Source organism: Heterodontus francisci, chromosome 8 (genome assembly GCF_036365525.1).
Source record: "Heterodontus francisci isolate sHetFra1 chromosome 8, sHetFra1.hap1, whole genome shotgun sequence".
NCBI classification, from domain to species: domain Eukaryota; kingdom Metazoa; phylum Chordata; class Chondrichthyes; order Heterodontiformes; family Heterodontidae; genus Heterodontus; species Heterodontus francisci.
The window spans coordinates 122764589-122778268 of record NC_090378.1 but is presented as its reverse complement, the minus strand read 5'-3'; the positions used below and the strand labels follow the sequence as shown (position 1 = coordinate 122778268).

General features: G+C 45.1%; 1 long non-coding RNA gene across 1 annotated transcript in view; it reads left to right on the top strand.

Annotated features, from left to right (window-relative positions):
• The first annotated feature begins 9425 nt into the window (after positions 1 to 9425).
• LOC137373131 (uncharacterized) overlaps positions 9426 to 13680 on the top strand; it is a 65529-nt gene continuing 61274 nt past the window's right edge. The window contains exon 1 of the long non-coding RNA XR_010975599.1: positions 9426 to 9749. This is a non-coding gene — a long non-coding RNA (uncharacterized lncRNA). The remainder of the gene's footprint in view (positions 9750 to 13680) is intronic.

Here is a 13680-nt window from a genome sequence, read left to right as displayed (position 1 = left end):
ACAGTCCTGTGGACAGTAGCTTGATGTTCGGTGGTGGGGTCATGGTCCAGAGGGAGGTATAAAGAAGTGTCTGAGAGTTGGCGCTGAGCCTCTGCAAGGCAGAGGTCGGTATGCCACACAACAGCAGCACCACCCTTGTCTGCATGTTTGATGACCATGTCAGGGTTAGACCTGAGAGAACGGAGTGCCTCAGGTTCAGAGGGGGACAGGTTAGAGTGAGTGAGAGGGGCAGAGAAATTGAGGTGACCAATGTCTCACCGACAGTTTTCAAAGAAAAGATCAAGAGCGGGTAAGAGGCCGCGGAGGGGTCCCAGTAGAGGGAGAATGCTGGAGGCAGATGAATGGGTCTACTGATCGGGGTAAGGATTCCTGGTCAAAGAAGTGAGCCCGGAGGCAGAGGCGACAGAAGACGAGCGCAATGTCATGCCCAGTGCGAATGTCATTGAAGTGGGGGCGTAAGGGGATAAAACTGAGTCCTTGCTGAGTACAGAATGTTCAGCATCAGAGAAAGGGAGGTCAGAGAGTATAGTGATTGCACGGCAAGGGGTCAGATCAGAAGGGGTGGGGTCAGAGGGAAGTGAAGAAGGATCTGGAGGGGCATTAGGCCCCATAGTACATAGTTTTAAGATGTTCTTTACACTTTTTAATTTACACTAGGGGTAGGTTGAGGTTTTTAGTCAACATTCTCACTTATTAATGATGTTGTCGGTCCTCAGTGTCCTCATAGTCCAAGGAGGAATGCTGTTGATGTCTCTCCTCATCATGCCAGACCTGGCCCCTATTGGGTGCGTAGTTGTGCAGGGCATCTCCCTATCCGTACAGGCATTGGAAAAGCTCTTTCAGCATGTCAATCTCCTGCTCAATGGCAGCTCTTTTAGCTCAGTGACTGGCATTGTATCTCTCCTCTGCAGCAGTTTTGGGGTCTCTCACTGGTGTCAGGAGCCATGTCTACAAGGGATAGCCCTTATCTCCAAGAAGCCACCCCTCCATTTGAGCCAGTTCAGTGAACAGAGGCGGCAGCTGGGAATGGCACAGGTCTCAGGCGTCATGGCAGCTGTCTGTGAAGCAGGCACAGGTTTTCATGAAGCATCTCCGGTGATCACTTACCAGCTTCACCCAGATTGAGACGATTCCTTTAATGATGACATCTGCAGGTGGTAGCCTGGCAGGAGGCCTGATGGCCACATGGGTGCAATCTCTAAACCCTAAAACCTTTGGTTATCTGGCAATGGTGGCGAAACCGGTGACCCTCTGGGCCTAGCTGTGAGAGTCTGTCCTGAAGTGGACATACTCACTGGCCCTCCAGTGCAGGGCATTGGTGACCTCCCTGATGCAGCGGTGCACTGCTGACTGTGTGACCCCACAAAGGTCTCTGGTAGGCCCCTGAAAAGCTGCAAAGGCGTCAAGCTTGAGAACCGCTGCCATGATGAGGAACAATGACATGGGATTTCCACCAAAGCCCATGGGCTGCAGATCATCCTTGATCAGGGCACAGAGACATGTCACCACCTTCTCTACACACACAAACTCCTCTGACACTAGTACTCTGACATCTGATGGCATGTCATGCAGGGCCTGTAGATGCACGGCAATCGTAAAGGCGAGCTCCCCTTGGGGGTTGCTGCTCACGACCGGGGGCCTCTACATGGATCGCACCTGCCTGTTGATTTTGCCTCTGGTGCAAACGGATACGCAAGAGCAGAGGATCACACAATGTAGGATGAGCCATTCCTATTTCCAGGGCAGGGATTGGTGTTGACGGGTACATCAGCTGCTTTCATGGATCAACTATGTGGCATGGCATGGCATTGCCCAGCTTGGCCAACACTCAGAGTGGTACAGCTTGACCACATCAAGATCTTCCAGCTGCATTGATTGCCCCCACCATCCATATAAGCTTAATGCTCCCTACCCTTTCTGGCACCCTGCCCACGGACAGGGTGACTGGAGTGCCATTGCTCCTTCACAAACACAAACAAACGCAGTGCGTACACTGTTTACGGAGGGAGGGTCGCACTGAGGTCCCCCCACTGCTATTAAGATGCGGCATCCTTTCTCGACGTCATGCGTCAAGGCAGGCCTCACCCCGCAGAACTTTGCCAGTCCGTGTGCCGCAACCTGCGGCATTGAGGGGCTGATAAAATTGAGCCCTTTATTCTTTTATTTGTCTGGACTCTAATCCAACCAATCTATTTTTCTTCAGTCTGCAGCCTATTCGTGTGTGTGTGTGCATGCATGTGTGTGTATGTGTGTAAAAGTTGGAGCATAGTTTATTATTTTACTTAGATCGGGTTTTGATTTGAAGTATAATAAACTGACTCTTTCTTGTTTAAACTCAAGAAAACCTGTCCGATTGGTTCTTTTATGATCATAGCACCTAAAAGGGTTAAACACTCATTGAATTGGGAGGCACACCTACTGCTTAAAAGAAAAACTCTGTTGCCATCAAGCAAGGAGAGGGACAAGAGGAGAGCCATTCGACCCCTCCTCACCTGCGCATAACAAGAGTTTTTTTTAAAAGTTTGAAACAATCTTCCCACGCTAACAAATCCAAATGAGTGACTTTCCCTCAAATAAGATTGGAAGGAAAATATTTTAAAAACTAGGAATAATTAGTAAGTAACTGAATGAATTGATTTTGCTTAGTATTTGTAACATTGTATTCTTTCTGCCATACTCTAGCTCCATCTCTCTCTCTCGCTCCCTCTAATTTTCAACCATTAAGAAGTGACTACGAGGCTGGTTGAGCAATGTTTCACTTTATCAGCTTCAGAACCATTTCTCTCAAAGCCAGGAAATCCTCCCATGTCCTGCAAGTGGTGGATTTCGGGATTCAAGACCTACTTGCTTGCCTTGGGGATTGACAGCCAAGATGCAGCAGCGATTCACAAGAAAGCGATCCTGTACATTGTGAGCAGAAAGACAGCGCATATTCAAGCAGTTCACAGAAGATACGTCTAAGTTTGATACAGCAGTAAGTGCTCTTGAAAAATACTGCGGGCCAAAGAAAAGTGTGATGATAGAGCCAGATACATTCCACCAGAGATCGCAGAGACATGGTGAGTCCATTAAACACTACGGGCAGCATTGCAGCAATAGGCATCTACATGTAAATTTGGCACACTAAGCAATGAACTAATTTGTGACCAATTAATTGAAAAGGCTTCAATTCCATGAATTAGGGAATGCCTCCTCATGGAGGATGAAGATTTAAGCTTGGAAAACACCACAACCTTGGCAGTCCAAATCAAATCTGCCATGTTAGATTCAAAGAGGTTACACAAACATGCATCCTTCGACTCAGGGTTGCAGACACAGCTTCTCCAACCAGTTTCAGTGCAGGGGTTAAGGACAAAGAGACTTTAACAACCTCATCAAAGGTGTCCCATCAAGGTCAGTTACCTTCAAAACTGTGCCCATATTGTGGAAATGCTCATCAAGTCACAAGACCATGTCCCACTCGAGGGAAAAAGTGTAATTCATGTTTAAAGTGGAACCATTTTGCAAAGATTTGCAGGTCGTCAAAGAAAAAGACGTCATCAGTTCGACACATGGGGGGAGTCTCTTCCTGAGAGTGAGGTATAACATGTATATACCATCACAAAAAGTAAAGCACCAGGTCATTTTAAGGAGAGCTCAGTCGAGATCGCAGCCATCCCTTTGTCATTTCTTATTGATGTTGGCGTGAAAGTATCTTATTTTGAGTGACAAACTCTAGAATCAGTATTTTTTGCAATTCTCTCTCACTCCTGCAACAGACACACTTCAAGCTTATGAGTACATTATCATTTCAGTTTTGGAAATGATCACAGTTTCAGTACGCTGTAAAAATATCACCCTAGACAGGTTCATTTTCTATGTAGCCAAAGGCCGAAACCTTATGGGGTAAACCTTTTCAATAGGCTTGGATTCAAGCTTAAAGGTCTGCTGCAGCACACATTAACAGGATTGACGATGCAGATTATACACACCAGTATCCTTCCTTATTTACTGGATTTGGGAAGATCAAGGGCTACTGTCATGTTCCTTGCATTGACACATTCAATCAACCAGTTTCACAACATTTCAGGCAGTTGCCATTTGCAATCCATGCTGAAGTGTCACAGGAGCTGAAACGACTAGGAACAGATGGCATAATTGACTAAATCGATTCATTGCTGTGGATATCAAATCTAGTCATTCAACAAAGAAAAAATGGCAAAATTAGACTATTCATTGACCTTAAGGCGGTCAATAAAGCTATCATACCAGAAAAGTAACCACTTCCTACAATTCAAGAACTGTCAGCATCATTTCATACCTCCACAATCCTCACAAAGCTTGATATGCAAGGGAGTTATCTTCAGATACCTCGAGCAGAACAAAGCCGATAACTTACAGCTTTTGTTACTCATGAATGTGTGTTTCAGTACTGCAGAATGCCCAACGGAGTAAGTTCAGCACTGAAGGCATTCCAGAAGATCGCTTCTTCACACTCCACTCCTCTCTGCTCCTCTCCCCACCTCTCTGTTCCTCTCCACTCCTCTCTGCTCCTCTCCCCACCTCCCTGCTGGCCTGATCTGTGTATTCAAAAACTCATGAAGAGGTGTCACCAACGTCGATCCTGAAACCATCAGGAGACATTCTTGAATTGAATGGTTTTCTCCGAGGACAAAGAAACTGATTTCCTTAACCCTTCTCAGGATGAATATCTTACAACAATAAACCAAAATGGAGTTAATAAAACTAGACCCCCACCATATTTGGCAAAGGAGCTGTGAGAAGTCACATGGTGGGGCAGCTATATTGGTCTCCTTGTAAAGATCGTTATAATACAATCTTCAGGAAAGAAGTAGCAAACAGACCAGGCAGTACGAACGTGCCTTAAAAGAACAGGAAACTGTAATATCTGTAAGGTCTCCAAGACTGTTTCTTTTCAAATCCACCAGTACAGAAAACCAACCTCCAAATAATGAGAGTACAAGCAACTATCTTCATGACTTGCTGAAAATCCATCTCTGAGAGAATCCTGCAACGACTTCGATGTACAACATCGGCTATCGAATTCACCTAATTACATTTCAGCAGTAAAAACACCTTCTTCACTGGGCCCACAATGCATGCCTTTTCCCCAAGACAAGACAAATCAGGTGAATTACAAACTGTTCCTTTGCTTGTAATTTGTAAAAGTAGACTATCCTCTTTAATGCCTTTCTTTCTTGAGTGTGTGTGTGGTGAGTGACCTCGTGTCAGACTTTCAGGGTGAACATGTGAATAAAAATAATCCTCTTTATTTAAACTGACGAAAAGCGTGCTGCTGCTTATTCAAATTGGCTATACACTCAGGAGTTCAGAAACACACAAATCTTCCTTTTCAAAAACACACTGATTCTGGGCAGTAAAGGGAAAAGAACAGGGGTTTCAGTTCTCTCTCAATTCTGTCTGTAAAAGAATTGGGAACTGCATCCACGATCCAAACCAACTGGACTTAAATTAGCTGAATCTGAACTTAAAAGAATAAATTGGAAGAAAGAGGGAAAAGTATAATCGCTGAAATTGTTTCTTTCAATAAAAAGGATTACAGCAGCAGGCTTCGCGTATATTAACAGTAAAAAATAGAATGGCTGGCTGTAAGTGAAATAATTTGAAGAACAGGATGATTTAACTTGGCATAAGTGAGCTACCTTAAACATCAAACAGTTCAGAGCAGTAGCTGACCAGGTGGAACTTCGTGTGAGGGAAAGGGCAAAAAGACCCGAGGTGCTAAAAGTGCTGGCTGAGCATTTCTCCCTCACCCCAGAACTGGAACAGGCAGAAGATCGAGAACCTGAAACAGACCAGGTCACCTCAGCAAAAATTCACCTGGAAGAGCAGAGGCTTGAGTTAGAATTTCAGGTGACAAATGAGGAATGAGAGGAGAAATAGAGAGAATGCTTTCCAGAGAGAAAAATTTGAGAAGGAACTACAAGCACAAAAAGATCGTGAAATGAGACAGATTGAATTGGCTAGGGGAAAATCATCTTTACATCGTGGAGAAGATGCTGATAATTCAAATGATCCTAGTTCAGAGACAAGCTTTGACTTCTTAAAGTATTCCTGGTAAGTACTCAGATTTGAAGAAGATGATACTGAAGTCTTCTTCATATCCTTTGAGAAGTTTGTAGATTAGTTAAAGTGGTCTGAAGGAACTTGGACTCTCCTGCTACAGGGCCAGTTAACAGGAAAAGCTAGCAAGGTTTATTCCCTGTTGTCTGAGAGCTCCTCAAGCTCAGAGCAAATGAAAAATGGATTGTAACTTCTCAAGTGTAGGAGATTGAGGGGTGATGTGATTGAGGATATAAAATTTTAAAAGGATTTGATAGGACGCAACCATATAAATTAAGAGGTAGGAAAAGATCAGCTGGTGCATCAAGCATGCCCCACACCTCATGATGGCTGCAACATCACGATGACACTTTTTACCAAACGCACCTTACCCACGCACCTCCACCCACCCTCACCAAATCGTCCAAATCCTCTGTCTCTCCACCTCCCGCCCATTCACCCTCCAATGTCTGTCTACTTGCCTGGATGGGTGCAGCTGCAACAGCACTCAAGAAGCTCGACACCATCCAGGACAAAGCAGCCCACTAGATTGGCACCCCATACACTAACATTCCCTCCCTCCACCACCAATGCACTGAAAACTTCAATAAAATACAGCAGTGTGTACCATCTACAAGATGTACTGCAGCAATGCACTAAGGCTACTTAGACAGCACCTTCCAAACCTGCGACCTCTTCCACCGAGAAAGACAAGGGGAGCAGATGCAAGGGAACACCACCACCTGCAAGTTCCCCTCCAAGCCACACACCATCCTGACTTGGAACTATATCGTTTTTGACTGTTGCTGGGTCAAAGTCCTGCAACTCCCTGCCTTCGGGACAGGTTTTACTCCCATTTGGAAACAAATGGACTTATGAGCGAGAGGCAGCATGGTTTTGTGAAGGGGAGGTCGTGCCTCACTAATTTGATTGAGTTTTTTGAGGAAGTGACAAAGATGATTGATGAAGGAAGGGCAGTGGATGTTATCTATATGGTCTTCAGTAAAGCCTTTGATAAGGTCCCTCATGGCTGACTGATACAAAAGGTGAAGTCACATGGGATCAGAGGGCAGCTGGCAAGATGGATACAGAACTGGCTCAGTCATAGAAGACAGAGGGTAGCAGTGGAAGGGTGCTTTTCTGAATGGAGGGATGTGACTAGTGGTGTTCCGCAGGGATCAGTGCTGGGACCTTTGCTGTTTGCAGTATATATAAATGATTTGGAGGAAAATGTAGCTGGTCTGATTAGTAAGTTTACAGACGACACAAAGGTTGGTGGAGTTGCGGACAGTGATGAGGATTGTCAGAGGATACAGCAGGATATAGATCGGTTGGAGACTTGGGCGGAGAAATGGCAGATGGTGTTGAATTTGGACAAATGTGAGGTAATGCATTTTGGAAGGTCTAATGCAGGTGGGAAGTATACATTAATTTGTAGAACCCTTAGGAGTAATGACAGGCAGAGAGATCTGGGCGTTCAGGTCCACAGGTCACTGAAAGTGGCAACGCAGGTGGATAAGGTAGTCAAGAAGGCATACGGCATGCTTGCCTTCATCCGTCGGGGCATAGAATATAAAAATCGGCAAGTCATGCTGCAGCTGTACAGAACTTTAGTTACGCCACACTTAGAATATTGCGTGCAATTCTGGTCGCCACACTACCAGAAGGACGTGGAGGCTTTGGAGAGGGTACAGAAGAGGTTTACCAGGATGTTGCCTGGTCTGGAGGGCATTAGCTAGGAGGAGAGGTTGGATAAACTCAGATTGTTTTCACTGGAACGACGGAGGTGGAGGGGCGACATGATAGAGGTTGACAAAGTGATAAGCGGCATGGACAGAGTGGATAGTCAGAATCTTTTTCCCAGGTTGGAAGAGTCAGTTACTAGGAGACATAGGTTTAAGGTGAGAGGGGCAAAGTTTAGAGGGGATGTGCGAGGCAAGTTCTTTACACAGAGGGTGGTGAGTGCATGGAACTTGTTTCCGGGGGAGGTGGTGGAAGCAGGTACCAGAGAGACGTTTAAGAGGCATCTTGACAAATACATGAATCGGATGGGAATAGAGGGATACGGACCCCGGAAGTGCAGAAGGTGTTAGTTTTGGCAGGCATCAAGATTGGCGCAGGCTTGGAGGGCCGAATGGCCTGTTCCTGTGCTGTACTGTTCTTTGTTCTAACAGCACTGGGGGTGCACCTACTCCACATGGGCTGCAGCAGTTCAAGAAGGCAGCTCACCATCACCTTCTCGAGGCAATTAGTGATGGGCAATAAATGCTGGCCAGCCAGCAACATCCACATCCCATGAACAAAATCAAAACATTTTCTTTTTAAATATTTCTTTGTACTTATTTTCGACAATGAATCATTCATGTGTGATTGTCAGGTAACTGTTGTGTGTGTACACCATTCAGATGTGTGGCTACAAGATCATGTTAGTTATGTAAGAGTTATAATGTAACACAACATGTGATTGAGTGTTGGTCAGTCTTGATGATACACGTGTACAGTTACTATCTCAATGTATTTGCTGCTCTCTCAGTAATTAACAAAGAACCCACAATACTGCATTACTGATCTCATCTTGAGTGACAGTCTTTGTGTACAGTCTATACAGACACAGAGGTTCAAGGAACATGCAACATGTTGGCTGCGGTGAGATTTCTGAAGACTCAAAGACGAAAACGGTGTTAAGATTATGAAGAGAGCACTTTTCTTTTACTTTTAGAAGATCAGACCATATTGCAAGCTTTTTCTCCTCTCAAATCTACTCAGCAATGATCTGGATCTCCAACACCCTAACCCATCCAGCTTTCTGACCTTTGAAGCAGTGCAGTCAGCAGCAACTGGCTCAGCTTCTTTTCATTTTGTCTGTGAGGTCGGGTGTGGCTGCAGACTCCGGTTGACTTTACTTATCCAATGATGATTTTATCTGCATCTTTCCACAGGCTTGACATGGATCACAACGTTGATAACACAACAGAGATACTGTGGGAATGGTTAAAGAATGTTCAGCGAGCCGACCACGATGTGGAGTGGAGGACACTGGATAATCCCAACTGAGTCGTCTGCTTTGCACAGCCATCTCACTCAATGCTTGTTCCCTCCTTTAAATCTTTACAACCATATTTTAGATGACTTCCAAATATTTTCAGAAATCTCATTCACCAAGGCAATTGATGCAAGAAAATGTGCCTTTAAAATGGAACAAGAGAAATTAAATGTCTTCATCCGATAAAGTGTTGGCTGAGCTTTATTTTAACACTCTGAGGTAGATCACATCAGCACTGTGCCACAAGCCTGCAACATCATCATGACAAAAGTGTCTTTCCAGCCTCTTTTCCTCCTCAAATATCGATCAGGAAAGTCAAACAGCCTTTTTAATGAAGGCAGGGTAGCTGTAAGGTTTATTTTGTCAGACACTATTTGATTTTACAGCTGCCCAGCGCTTTGCTTCAGTGCTCAGCCGGTTTAAATGTTCCCACGTGACCGGCCACTAACGGTCACTTCAAGGGCCCGACCACGTGACTGAGAGGGAGGCTTCCCAGAGCCGGAGCCGCAGACGTGTTCAGTGTCAGTCGTTTAGGCTGAGCAACTGGGCACAATATTCATTCAGAATATCAGGAGGTTAGTGAGGGCTCAAAGTCCACAGTCAGATCGAATGAGAGTCAGCAGAGTGGACAGAAAAGGCCATGGCAAGTATTTTGATTGAAGTTTTCAGTGGAATCTTTGTGGGCCCGGAGGAGCAGAACCTCTGCCAAATACTAATCCGGTGATAAAATCATCGGGCCCGGAGTGAGGAGATTCCTGGCTGTCCCTCCGGTTAAACTCAGGGCTTGAAAGTTCTAGAAGGGATGTGTTATGTGTAGGAAATGATAACATAGTCTCTATCACAAGGCTCTCAGTAGAATTTACTAACAGCTCTGATGTCATTTACAATATTGACTCTCAGTTTTTGACGCTCATCACCTCTACAGTAAGACCTTTATTCTATAGATAATGCACAACTTCACTTCCACTCCAGTGAAATGTCATGACAAGCACTGCTCCTCTGAATCCTCTATTCTATAAAGACCTATCTGACCTGGATTATATTGGAACATCAAGAAGATGTAGTAACAGTTGTCAAGCAATGGGAAAATGTCAGGGAGGGAAACAAGTTGCAAACCTGTTTAAACATTCATCTGAGTTTATTTTCAAAGAGTGACTGAGCTCAAAACTCTCCATATTTATAAACTAAAATGAAAGCTCATCGCTGCTAATGGATGGCACTTGGCAACTTGTGCATCGGTTCTGGGCTCCTGCTTGAAGTGATAGAAAATAAAGATGTATTCTGCAAGTTTCACAGAACAGCTCCAGTATTTTGTACAGGCTGTTTATTCATGTTGCTTATCGTACTGTCCTCCTCATCCATGTGCTCCTGGCTCACACTGGCCACAAATTTGGTTCCATAGTGCCTCCAGTTTTCGCACTACAGGGTCTGTTTTGCTGCCAAACAAGTGACCACTACCCTTGCTCACCTCTGGCACAGCCTCTTCCAGAAACCATTTTGATGAGGGCAATAGCGTGTGCGTTAGAAGCATGCACCACAAGTATGTAGAGTAGGCAGATCATGACGTCAGTCAGTGTGTGATGCTGATTTGACACCGGCGCTGCCATTTCCAACCTCGCTGCTTGGCGGAATGCCCTGTCTTAAACACACAGCTGAATATGTGTTTAGCAGCAGGAAGGAATCTCCCATCAGCTCTGTTTAAAGTGATTGTCACCTTTGCTCAGGTTAGTTACTGACTGATCTCGACTGGCTCTGTCTGAGTTTGCAGAGGTGAGTTTTTACTGCCATTTAAATTTGGTGAAGTTGACGGGGACTGGTGTTGCACGTGGTGAAGGTCTTGGTTCTGACTTCAAGGGTTCTGATCAGACCACTGGCTCCTGGTCATGGGTTCAGTAAGTTTCCATCCACCTTGGTCTGCAGCCATGACTGGGAGAATGAGCAGAGGCAACATGGAGGAAGACAAGCTGCTGCAAGAGGGCAGAGGAGGAGGGGGAAGAAGGGCTCTCAGTAGGAGGCCTTATCAACCTGGGGTCTTCTGGAAGCATTTTTCTTACTTCAACCTCAGCCAGGATCAGTGTGTGTGATGTCTCTGCTTTACAAAGGAGGTGCTCACGGAAGTCTGCCACCTCTTGCAACCAGACCTGCAGCCTCAGAGCAGGACAAGAATGGTGCTGTTAGTGGCTTTGAAGGTGACCATGGCCCTGAATTTCATTGTGTGGGGATACTTTCAGACTGAAGCAGGCAGCATTTCTTAACATCTCCCAGTTTGGCTGTTGGTTGCTGCAGGAGTGAGGTGATGGACACTCTTTATATCAGGAGAGGGGAGTACATTACATTGTCTCTGACCAGAGAGAAGCAGCGAAGCGTGCACGTAGCTTCACCAGGATAGCTGGGATCCCTATGGTGCAGGTGCCATTTATTGCACACACATTGCTTTGTGAGTGTCGTGTCTAAATGCAGAGATGAACCACAATCACAAAGGGTTCCACTTTCTGAATGTGCAGTTGGGATGCAACCATGCTCAGTAGATCATGTTGGTAAATAGCTGGTATCCTGGCAGCAGTTAAGATGTCTTTATTCTGTGCCAATCTGCTGAGCCACCATGTCAAACCAGAGGGTGGCTGCTGGGCCATCAGGGCTATCCACTGACCACCTGGGTTATGCCATTGGTGTGCGTCCCATGCACACGTAAAATCATAGAAGTTTAAGGCACAGAAAGAGGCCACTTGGCCCATCGTCTTTGTGCCGGCCGAAAAACAATCCACCTATTCTAATCCCACCTTCCAACATTTGGTCCGTAGCCCTGCAGATTACTGCACTTGAGGTGTATATCCAGACTCCTTTTGAGTCTATCCTCCTCGCTATCTACCACATGGCAAATCTTTGTGTCGTCTGCAAACTTCTTGATTATGCCCTCTATCTTCACGTTCAAATTATTAATAGACACAAAAAGCAGGGGACCCAGTACTGAGCCCTGCGGAACATCACTGGAAACAGCCCTCAGTACCTAAAACATGTCAATAATTACCCTTTGTTTCCTGCCACTGTACCAATTTGGTATCCACCTTGTTGCATTTCCCTGGATCCCATAGGACTTTATTTTTTTAACCAGTCTGCCATGTGGGACCTTGTCAAAAGCCTTGCTAAAATCCATGTAGACCACACCAGCTGCACCACCCTCATCTATCTTCCTTGTTACTTCTTCAAAAAATTTGATCAAGTTAGTCAAACAAGATCTTCCCTTAACAAATCCATGCTGATTATCCTTGGTTAATTTGTGCCTCTCTAAGTGACAGTTTATCCTGCCTCTCAGAATACATTCCAATGGTTTTCCCACTACTGAGGTTAGACTGACTGGCTGTAAGTATTCAGTCTATCCTTGTCTCCGTTTTTAAATGGAGGTACAATGTTAGCAGTTCTCCAATTCTCCGACGCGACATCTGTATCTAGTGAGGACTGGAAAATGATGGTCAAGCCTTCTGCTATTTCCTCTCTTGCTTCTTTTCACAGCCTGGAGTACATTTTATCTGGACCTGGTGATTTATCAACTTTCAAGGATGCTAATCCCATTAATTCTTCCTCTCTCCCTCGGTTTATCATATCCAATACTTCACACTCCTCCTCAACTGCAATATCTGCATCGTCCCCCTCTTTTGTGAAGACAGACGCAAAGTATTCATTAAGAACCATACCAACATTTTCTGCCCCTACGCATAGGTTACCTTTTTGGTCTTTTATGGGTCCTACTCTCTCCTTAGTTATCCTCTTACCCATAATGTATTGATAAATTATCTTTGGGTTCACCTTGATTTTGCTTGCCAATATTCTTTCATGCCCTTGCTTTGCTTTCCTAATTTCCTTTTTGATTTCACCCCTCCGCTTTCTGTACTCCTCTTGGCTTTCTATAGTTTTGAGTTCTCGGTGTCGGACATAAGCTTTCCTTTTCTGCCTTATACCCTGTTGGACTTGCTACATACTGGACAAAAAAGGTTCTCCTGAATGCACCTCAAGAATTCTGCTCCCTCAATTCCTTTCACAGTAAAACTATCCCAGTTAATATTGGGGTAGTTAAAATCCCCTACTATTACTGCCCTATTGTTCTTGCATTTCTCACAGACTTGCCTGCATATCTGCTCTTGTATCTCCCTCTGACTGTTTGGGGGTCTATAGTTCCATTCCAGCAGTATGATTGCCCTGTTTTTGTTCCTCAGCTGAATCCATATGGCCTCATTTGATGAACCTTCCAACATATCATCCCTCCTCACAGCTGTAATAGTTTCCTGGACCAAAATTGATACTTCCCCTCCTTTCTTATTCCTCCTCCCCATTGCACCTGAAAATCCTGTAACCAGGCTCGTTGAAATGCCATTCCTGTCCCTCCTTAAGCCATGCTTCTGTCTTCTTTTCTCTTCTTTGGCCTCCTTATCTCGAGAGACAATGGATAAGCGCCTGGAGGTGGTCAGTGGTTTGTGAAGCAGCGCCTGGAGTGGCTATAAAGGCCAATTCTAGAGTGACAGGCTCTTCCACAGGTGCTGCAGAGAAATTTGTTTGTCGGGGCTGTTACACAGTTGGCT